Here is an 11101-nt window from a genome sequence, read left to right as displayed (position 1 = left end):
CACGATATAGAAAGGAAGCTGATTGAACAAAAGGTTACCTTTTTGAATGGTCTTAGATCTGAGTGGAGAGCAGTTGTGTCCACTGTTAAAGCTCATGAGCAATTCAAATCTTATTCTCTGGCAAAGCTAGTAGGGATTCTGAAATCCCAAGAAAAGATAGTCTTACAAGAGAAAAGTGTGGTTTCAAGCTTGGGATCCTTGGCTCTTCTGTCCAAAAGCAAAAGTGTAGTAGAGGATGAAGATCTCAACTTAGAAGATTATGATCTTACATCTGAAGATTATGCAATGATGGTGTCAAATCAAAAGATTTTCATTAAGAAAAGATTCCCTACAAATAAGAATCGGAATTGGCAGGGAAGCTATAGTTCTGAAAAGGTGAGGGAGGAACCGAAGGCAGAAGAACCAAAGAAAGAGCCGAAAGCTGAAGGAGATTCTGGTGTGAACTGCTACTACTGTGGATGAAAGAACCACTATGCCAAAGACTATGTCTTGAAAAAAATGGCAGAGAAGGACGAGGAAAATGATGAAGAGGCTGTGCTGATGAAAAAGCTGGAAGATATCAAGAGAAAGAAAACTACTGCTAACCCTTCAATGAATGCTTTAATTGTGCAGGGTTCGGCAGCGGATGATGAGTTCGGTGGTGTGCAGGTCTGGTCAACCGACTCAGAGGATGATGAAGTCAGGAAGCCATCTCATGGAAAGGCGTATGTTGCTAGAGGTGAAGAAAGCAGTGGGGAGTGCTTGATGGTGACGGATGTATCTCAAATGAGGGGATACAATACAGACGGTGGGAATGAAGAAACGAAGGAGCGAGAGGACTTATGCTTCACAGCAAAACCTCTCAGCGTGCAATTCAATGAGCTTGATGAATTAATCAAGAAGGTACAATCCGTTTTTATTTCATATAAAGTCCCACAAAACTCATATGAAAAAGAATTGAAAAGATTAAACTCAAGAATCACAAATCTGGATAGCAGTTTAACTCAAACACGTGTCACCAATTCTAACCTAACTGACCAAATAAGCAGGGTATCATCAAAGAGTGAGGAACGGAGGATGTGGATAGAGTTGAAGGAGTCGGAGCTGATTAAATCCAAAGACGAAAACATTTATTTACAAAGAGACAATTTGAAACTTTTGAAACAAAGAAATGTGTTTTGTTTAATTGTTAAGCGTCTTTATTCTAACATCACTCAACTTCATTTGAACTGTGAAATAGGACAGAAAATTCATCGCATGATTTTGCCCTTCCTTGAATTCAAGGAGGATGAAATCGACGCTGAAGCATATAATTGCGAAAGTGTAGTTTCGTCTGATGATGTGAATCCAACCTACATGTATGGTCTAGACTAAATTGAATCTTTCATAAAATCCAAGGACCATAAGGACATGCTGAAAAACCTTTTGGATGAAAATGATAAACTGAAACTAAGGACCGAAACCATACAAAAATTTGACTTATTGAATGCCAAGTTGAGCTCAGAAAATAAAATAGATGTTGAAAACGCGTCTGAGCTTAATGAGGATGATGATATGAGTGAAATTTCTGTAGAGGATGAAGTTGACTGTTCTGAGTTTATCAAGAGCGAACCCGAAAACCACAAAAATCTTATTTCTGAAAATTCTGTGGAGTTTGCTCGTTTGTCTCAAAATAAGTCCCCGATTCTAGAAGAAAAGGTTGTTGTGTACCAAAAGGTGAGAACAACACCAAATCAGGTATATAAGGTCGCAGGAGTAACCGAACATCAGACAGCCGAACTCACAGCCATTGTAAACGAAGATAATGCAGATGGTTGAGATGAGTTCTTCTGGTCTGCTCCTATAGATAATGCAGACGAAACTGTTGGTCTGTCAGAACGGACTTCCTGGAAAACCAAAGGCAGATATGTGCCGGAGCCGCTAAACAAGCCTGATAACTTCGATGTGCCAAGTACTAGTGGTACAAAAGAAGTTCCTGTAGAAGAAGTCACTCCTTTGAGCGAAACATCATCAGTTCAAAGTGAACCGGCTGGCAAAAAGCAAAAGCAAAAATCCAACATCCACCGACAGCCGAAGCAAGTAAAGGATCAGAAGCAGCAAAGGAATCTGAGATACAAGAAGAATCTCTCAGAACGAAAACAGTTTTGGCGATCTCAAAACGCCCATTTCTCTTATCATGACAAAAATTCCAAGTCAGAGAAAAGTACTATGATGACGCCGAAAGGACAGGTTCGGTTCTGAAAGGAATAACAACCGAAGGGAAAGGTTCGGTTCAGAGAACACCAGCTACCGAAAGCATAGGTTCGGTTCCGAGAGCAAAAAAAATCAAGGTTCAAGGTTCGGTCCCACTAATGACCAAAAACAAAAGGGGCACCTAGAACCTCAAGTCAAGAAAACTTCTTAGTCTAACTTCTCTCGTTCTAATTCTTCTCAACCCCATTCTAAATCCAACTCTGTTCAAACTCAAAATCCAAAACATTCAGCAGATTTGAAAGGAAAATCGAAGGTTTCCTCAGACAAGAATGCTCAAAAGCATGCCAAGGCCCAAACGTCAAATCCTGAACCCAAACCGTCTGTAACAAATCCCAACAAAATTAAAGTTTTCACCATTAAAAAGAAAGATGAAACAACTTTAATAAAAAAAACATATCGTGTTGACATCTCTCTTGCTATTCCTGTTCCTGTGAAAGGCTCACGTGGACCCAAGAAACTTTGGGTTCCTAAATCTGCTTGATTTTTACAGGTTATCAGTGACGAGCAGTACGACGAAGAATGGTATATTGATAGTGGCTGCTCACGTCACATGTCAGGGAGGAAGGAAGAGCTGAGGGAATTTCGATCTCTTCCAAACGGCGGGAATGTCAAATTCGGGAACAACTCATACGGCACAATAAAAGGTTATGGGATGATTACAAATGGAGACTTCACGATTATAAAATTTGCATATGTTGAAGGACTACAGCATAACCTCATCAGTGTATCTCAACTTGTTGGAGGTACCGGTCTTAAAGTTTCATTTGATGATGAGGGTTCGGAAATAATAGAGAAGAAAACAAAAAGAGTGATTCTCAAATGAGAGCGCAAAAGCGAAATGTTTCCTCTCAATCTCAAACCTATCAAAGGAAATCCAGCTATCTGTCTATTATCCAAAGCACATTCTGACGAAAGCTGGCTGTGGCACCGAAGGCTCTCCCATCTCAATTTCAAGGATATCAACAAACTTGTCACGGGAGGTCATGTTCGGGGTCTTCCATTGCTCAAGTTCGATCGAGAACATTTGTGTGCTGCATGTGAAATGGGGAAGCAGAGTCGTCAAAGTCACCCATCCATCATAAACACTAAAGTCGTTGAACCACTTGAGTTGATTCACATTGACTTGTGTGGTCCATCGTCTATCGAAAGCATTGGTGGTAGCAAGTATATTCTTGTTATTGTTGATGACTTTTCACGTTTTACATGGGTGTTGTTTCTGAAGCACAAATCTGAAGCAACTCTCAAGCTAAAGATGTTCATCAAGCAGGTTGAAGTGCAGCTGAGGAAAGTCGTTCGCAACATCAGAAGCGACAATGGGCTGGAGTTCAAGAATAAAGAATTTGAAGACTTTTTAGCAGAAAAAGGGACCAGTCACAACTTCTCATCTCCTTACACCCCTCAACAAAACGGGATTGTCGAAAGACGAAACCGATCTTTGTGTGAGGCAGCACGAACTATGCTATGTTTCGCTTCTCTACCTCTATATTTCTGGGCTGATGCTACTGCTGCAGCATGTTTTACGCAGAACAGGTCCTATCTCAATAAGCGTTTCACTCTTACTCCTTATGAGATCATCAACAACAGAAAGCCAAACGTCAAATTCATCCACGTATTCGGCTCACGATGCTTTATTTTCAATTCTAAAGAACATCGTAACAAGTTCGACGTAAAAGCCGATGAAGGGATTTTTCTGGGATATTCTCTCACTTCGAAAGCATACAGGGTTTTAAACAAGCGTTCGAGGAAAATTGAAGAAACGTATTATGTGACTTTCGATGACAGTTACGTCAAGAAGCTGAAGGCCACGGAAGAAATAGTTGGAGAAATCTTCTCTCAAATAGGCCAAGTCACAGCCTCGATTGCAAATTTGTTTGAGCAGTTTATGGAGTTGTTCGATGAAACGGAGAAGGCTACTCTCTCAGAAGCTAATGCAGCAGACAACAAAGTTGATCATCTGAAGCAAATCGTCGATGACGCTGCCAAACGACTGGGTGAAGGAGAATCAGTTCCAACTGAACCTTCTCAGCACGGTGCTTCAGTTGAGGGGGAGAATCCATCTTCTTCAAAACAGCCAAGTTCACAAGTTGAGGGGGAGAACTCTTCTCCAGCTGCACCCGAAAGCTCTACTGCACCCGAAGGTACTGTAGCTCCCGAAAGCTCTACTGCACCCGAAGGTACTGCAACACCCGAAAGCTTGACACCACCCGAAACCCCTGTAGCACTGGAAAGTCAAGATTTACCTGAAAACTCATCAGTCGAGGGGGAGAATGCCGATATGTTTTACGACGATGACAGTCAATCTGAATTAGAAGATATGGCAAATGCTGAATTAGATCCATCCTATGATCCAAATTACCCTCCTCTTGTCAAATGGACTACAGACCATCCTGTTTCACAGGTTGGGGTAATATCTCTGAAAAAGTCCTGACCCGATCACAACTGAAGGCAAAGCAAACATCTTTATTTTCAAAAGTAGAGTTCTGTATGTTTAACTCCTTCGTCTCAAAAGTTGAACCAAAGACAGTGAACACTGCTCTTGATCACTCTGATTGGGTTCAAGCCATGCAAGACGAACTTAATGAGTTCGAAAGAAATAAAGTTTGGCGCCTCATTCCAACTCCTCAAGATGCCTCGGTTGTTGGTCTCAAATGGGTCTTTAGAAATAAAATGGACAAGGAAGGCAATGTGATAAGAAACAAAGCTCGACTAGTGGTGAAAGGATACTGCCAGGAGGATGGAATCGATTATGAAGAAACTTTTGCTCCTGTAGCTAGGCTGGATTCTGTTCGAATATTTCTTGCCTACGCTGCACACAAGAACTTTGAGGTCTACCAAATGGACGTAAAGTGCGCATTTCTAAATGGAGAACTCGAAGAAACGGTGTATGTGGAACAACCTCCGGGATTCGTGAATGAAAAATATCCCAATCACTGCTATATTCTGGACAAAGCGGTTTATGGACTGAAACAAGCACCTAGGGCCTGGTATGAAACGCTAACCAAGTTTTTAAAGATGTCCAAATTCAAACAAGGTTCGGTTGACCCAACCTTCTTTCGTAAGAAGGAAGGTAACCACCTTATGATTGTTCAAATCTATGTCGATGATATCATCTTTGGCTCAACGAATCCTAGCTTAACAGCTGAATTCAGAAAGTTGATGGAGACTAAATTTGAAATGAGCTCAATGGGTCCAATTAACTTTTTCCTTGGTTTAAATATTAGACAGGGACCCGAAGGCATCTTTATTAATCAGGAAGCTTACACCAAAACTCTTCTTGCTAAATTCGGCATGATGGGAGACTCAAAGGTTAAAGTTCCAATGGCGTTCGGCACCAAGCTCACTCCATCCTTGGATAAGCCAGCAGTCGATATTACGCTATATCGCCAGATGATCGGTTCTCTAATGTACCTTACAGTTAGCAGGCCTGATATAATGTTTTCTGTTTGTTATTGTGCTAGATTTCAGGCGAATCCTCGTGAACCTCATATGCTTGCAGTAAAGAACATACTCTGATATCTCAAACGAACTACCTCTCTCGGTTTATGGTATCCATCAAACTCAGGTTTTTTCGTTCAAGCCTACTCAGATGCAGACCTTGGAGGTTGTGGACTAGACAGGAAAAGCGCCACTGGAGGCTGCCAATTCCTTGGTGGGAAGTTGGTTAGCTGGCAATCAAAGAAACAGACTTGTGTATCTTTGTCTACCGCTGAAGCAGAATACATCGCAGCTGTCTCTTGTACAACTCAAGTGATTTGGATCCAAAGCCAACTCCGGGACTATGGACTCAATATGAAAAAGATCCCACTATATTGCGACTCTGAAAGTGCAATTAGGATCTGTCATAACCCAGTGCAACATTCCAAGACTAAGCACATCGCACTGAGGTATCACTTCATTAAGGATCGTGTGGAAGATAGGAACGTCGAAATTCATTTTGTTCGAACCACTGATCAACTGGCTGACATCTTCACCAAAGCTCTTCCTGAAGCATCTTTTAACAAAATTCTACAAGGGATTGGAATGATGGAATAGGAGTCAGTACCAAAAATTACCTCTCAAGATCAAAAGTAAGAAGCGAAATAGACCGAACCCTTGGGTTCGGGTCTTGATCTGGTATACCGAAATGAACCGAACGCTCGGGTTCGGTTGAATCATCTGATCTTCGCCTATCACTCAAAGGTGGTTTTCTTGGTTGTAAATCTTTTGTATTATTTTTCCAAACTTCATTTATCTTATTGTCAAAGTTCTTTTCTTTTTTAAACTTATTTTTTCGGGAAACCGAAATGGACCGAACGTTCGAGTTCGGTTCCAAAATTTTTCTCACCCGAAATAGACCGAACGCTCGGGTTCGGTTCCAAAGTTTTCTCAACTAAAATAAACCGAACGCTTGGGTTCGGTTCCCACATTTTTTTTTCGTATAATTTTTTTTTATGTCTTAATTTTTTTTATCAAAAATTCCAAAAACCAATTTTTTTATTTATTTATGTCCTATTCAATTCGTAAATTCCAAAATTCCAAAAAAAAAAATTTAGCTCTTTTTTTTATTTTTATGTCTCATTTTGGGTAAATTATTTCACTAGCTAAGTGTCCCTAGAAGCATGCTGCTGTATGTGTCCAAAGCCTCATCTGATTCTAAATAATAGCCTTACTGACTTGGTACAAACAAACATTGTCTTCCCAATTAGGCTCTCATAATTATTCTAATCATGAGCTACCTAACTCTCTTCTCACATGAGATAAGATTTGTCTGCTTGATCCCTATCTTATAGCAGAGGTACTTTGGTTTCTTTACACCACCTACATTACTTTTCTTCATCACACTCGCTTCACAAACGTAACCCTTGAGACTCTCAGACATTACCACTGAGGTTTATGGTTGCACAATTTCTGCGTTCATGATCTTAGCTTCGTGTCACTACGTGCCAAGTGAAACCCAAAATTCAATACCTATTATGCATTGACGGTGAACAATTAATTTGCTCTAGCTTTCACTAATGAATTAACGAACTTCTCCATGGGGGTACTACATAAAATCTCTATTTTTTTTTAGTGGTTCCTATGAAATTGTTAAGTCCAATAACATTTCTTCCCTTGGGATCCAGTTTTAAATTTTTTTTTTTGAGATTTCACATACATTAGTTTACCTTGCCACTTAAATTATCTCCAACCTACTTGTTCAAACAGACTACACTGGTCTCACAAGTACTTCGTTCGATTTCTATCTTATATCAAGATCAGGAATTATGAATCAAAGCGAAAACCACCTCATAAGCCTAATTAAAAGAAGTCTTTCAACACTTCTTAATAAGTGTTTGATCGTTATTCAACGGGAAACCACACAAACACTTTAAAAGTCTCTCTTGACTTTGAAGGAAGAGATTCATGCCCGGGATCCACTATTTCGTGTCTTTATTGACATCACATAATCCCTCAAAAGTGTTGCTTTATTTCTTTTTCTTTTACACACTCAGCACGAAAATCTTTTTGATTTTCCAAAATTCTGGTTTCATTAATTCTAAGGAATTTTAATTGGGTTGGCTGTTATTAAAAGTTGTGGTTAATATTGATCCACGTGGCAATTTTATTTTAAAGATGTCGTTTCATTCTAAAGGGATAAGATGAAGAAATGATTTCAAACAGCGGGAGTCCAATCGATTTGATTTCAAACGGCGGGGAAAAGTGTGGGAATAGGAACCGTTTCATCTCCAAACGGCGCCTGATGGGAAGGCGTGTAATTAGGGCCTGACATTCTCTCTCATGCGTGATCATTGGCAACCCCAACTCTCACGCGTCAGTCACCTCCGAAAAACCCTTCGTTTTTCAATCGAAGATTTGGGAAGATATTTCTCTCTCCTTTACCCACAGTATAAAAGGCAATGTGATCCACCGTTTACCTCTTTACTGCAACTAAATTCCCAGAGAGCAAGAAATCCTTAAACCTTTACTGTTCATCATCTCTCCCACTTTCATTCAACAATGGCGGATTCTTCATCAGTTCACGCAACCTCTCACATCTTGCCCATTCGCCCACAACAGAGTTTGATCATTGATCTCACTCCCCAGGTGTACGATGCGTTCATGTATCCCATTATCGAATGCCTGAAGTACTCCTCCATCGCTCCTGCTCTTACCAGGGCTGAAGTTGTTCCAATGGAGTTCCTGTCACAAATTTTCGCCACAGCACACTACAACAAGGTCGTCAACAGGATTTTCTTCGATGTCTTTGAGCACAAGGCGTCGATTTCAAAGCAGAGGTTTTGCTCGTTGTTAGGGTTTGACGCTGATTCTTCGAGGGTTAATCCGGAAACTATTCCTATGGGTCATCTGTTCAACATGTTCTACAACATGTGGTACACTGAGGTGCTCACTACTGTCACAAAATTCAAAAAGTTGTGCCTACCCCCACAGTGGAATGGGATGTTCACTGTTCTTTTCAAGGGCTTATCAGAAAGAAGTGTTGGATCCGATGGGGCTAGTCGTCTGTTCCTCTCCATCATGTACGGGATCTACAATGGCATCAACATGGACTACGGGTCAGTCCTATGGCAACAACTTATCCAAAGTCTCTCTTCGACCTCCCGGCACTCAGAGATCTCATATGCCCGGTTCTGGACTATTGTCACGAAATGGGTGATGAACAAGTACCACGTCCCCATTGTCGCTGGTGCTCCAATGTCTTCGATTGGTACTTTCCATACCATGAAGATCATTGTGTCGGATGCTTCGAAATTTCCCTTCAACGGGTTTATCCCGGAAACGATGTATGGTGATGTTCCGGCTGACAGCAGGATTATCAGAACATACAAAGAGTTCAAACGTTCTGGTCTAAGGGATCTTACTCCAGAGATGCTGAAATCAATCCATGATGCTGACAAGCCTGCTGCTAGAGGCAAGAAGGCTGAAAAGGGAAAACAGGTAGCAAAGGGGGCGAAAGGCCCATCTCCCAAGAAGAGGAAAAATACCAGAGTTGCTCAATCTCCACCGCAGAAGAGGAGAAAAACCCAACTGCAACGAAAGTTGATTATCGCTTCATCCTCAAGCGAATCTGAGGACGAGGGTTCTGATTCGGATGGATCTCAACGTGGCAACACTCCACCACGTTCGCCTACCCCAGAGATACATATTTCTACTTCTCCTATCTCTTCTCCACCCGTTACAATTCCTATTTCTATTCCCCCCATAACTTCCACCACTCAAATACCACCTACTTCTATCCCAATACCACCACCAATCTTTACCAAAACAACCACCACCACCACCACTGCAGATGTTAGAACCAACGTATCTAATACGGGGGTTCATACTGATGCACCAAAATCCACCTCAGCACCCGAACCCACACCAACAACCGAACACACCACCCAACCCGAACCTACCTTTACTACCGAACCTACAGTTTCACCATCACCATATTCTCCTGCTCACGCATCAGAGGAAGCAGAACCACTCCTTGGCGGGGAGAATATGACTTTTGACTCGGTCTATTATAGTCCGTTTCAAGTACAGAGTGATGATGATGACGACGCTCCTGTCACCAAAAGGCATCTCAAGGAGCTACATGACAAAATCGACTCGCTCATCGCCTCCTCTTCTACTTCTCAGTCATCCATATCTGAAGCTGCAATTCAGAAAATTGTTGAGGTTTTTTCCAAAGCTCATCAAGTTTCCCTTGATTCCGCCACTGCCGCCATCGATGCCTCAACCAAAGCCTGTCAGGCTGCGACCGAAAAAGTTGATAAACTATTTACTGATGCCTCTTCCTTGTTGAAATCTTTACAGGAAAGTGCTGAAGCCACCAAGACTACGCTGGAACCCATCATCAACCAGTTGGCTACATCAGTCGCTTCTGAGCTGAAGTCGTCCGCTTCTCTCAGACAGTCTATTTCGGACGATAACTCAGCTTTCAGAACCACCATTGAGTAGCGTCTCTCCAAGCTTCAAGAAGACTTAGTTGCCGAGAACTCTCTCATGGATGCTCTCGCAAGGAAGACTACCGCTCTGAAGGTCAAGAGTACTCAACTCTCCAACTGTCAACAGGAGATTGACTCTCTTCGATCTGAAAGAGAGGTGGTTAAATCGTGTGTTTCGGATGTCCACTCTGCTATTTCCAACATCCTTGAAGCACATGACCCAATCATCAATTATTCAGTACGTCGTACCCTTGCAGAGAAGCTCGCTCCCGCCCTTTCTTTACTCAGCAAAATCGAAGGGCTACTTGATTTCGTGTCCATTCCGAAACAAGGGGGAGAAAAAGAACAAGTGTCTCAACCACCTCCTCCTTCAACAGCAACACACACCACCGAACCTCCTCCAGTAGGCCAAGCCTCCGGTTCTGGTGTGAAAGACAAAGGCAAAAATATTGCTGAGGAGAGTGATGATGATGATAAAGAGACAATTGCCGACCTTTTGAAGCGTCAAGGTCAAGATAAAGAGGCTGACATCATTGCTCGTGTGGCTAAAGAGGCTGAAGAAGCCGAAAGAAGACATAAAGAAGCCCACGACCTTCTTGAGAGCAGGAAAACTTTTTTTCCTCCGTAGACTCTTGAGAGGCTGATTAAAGAAGCCATTGACACACCAAGTATCTTGTGGCTAGAACCTGTGATCTCTTTAGATCGTTCTAACACTGTCGACTCACAGTTCGACATGCCACTGACCCGAAAGGCGTTTGTTTTTCATGCCTTTGACAACATTGCAGAGTTCCCTCATCCTCATCCACAGGTTGATCGGGACTTAATCGAATTTTATCTGAAGGCCGCTCAACCCCATTACCAGACTTGGAGCGCTCAGAAAATTGTCAATGTTTGGGTCTTGAAGCCGTACAGGGAAGGAAACTTGACCAATGTTCGGTTCAAGGTACTTCGGGGATCTG

The sequence above is a fragment of the Lactuca sativa genome, chromosome 8 (genome assembly GCF_002870075.4).
Source record: "Lactuca sativa cultivar Salinas chromosome 8, Lsat_Salinas_v11, whole genome shotgun sequence".
Classification (NCBI taxonomy): Eukaryota; Viridiplantae; Streptophyta; class Magnoliopsida; order Asterales; family Asteraceae; genus Lactuca; species Lactuca sativa.
The sequence above is the reverse complement of the archived record's forward strand: the minus strand, read 5'-3'. Positions refer to the sequence as shown.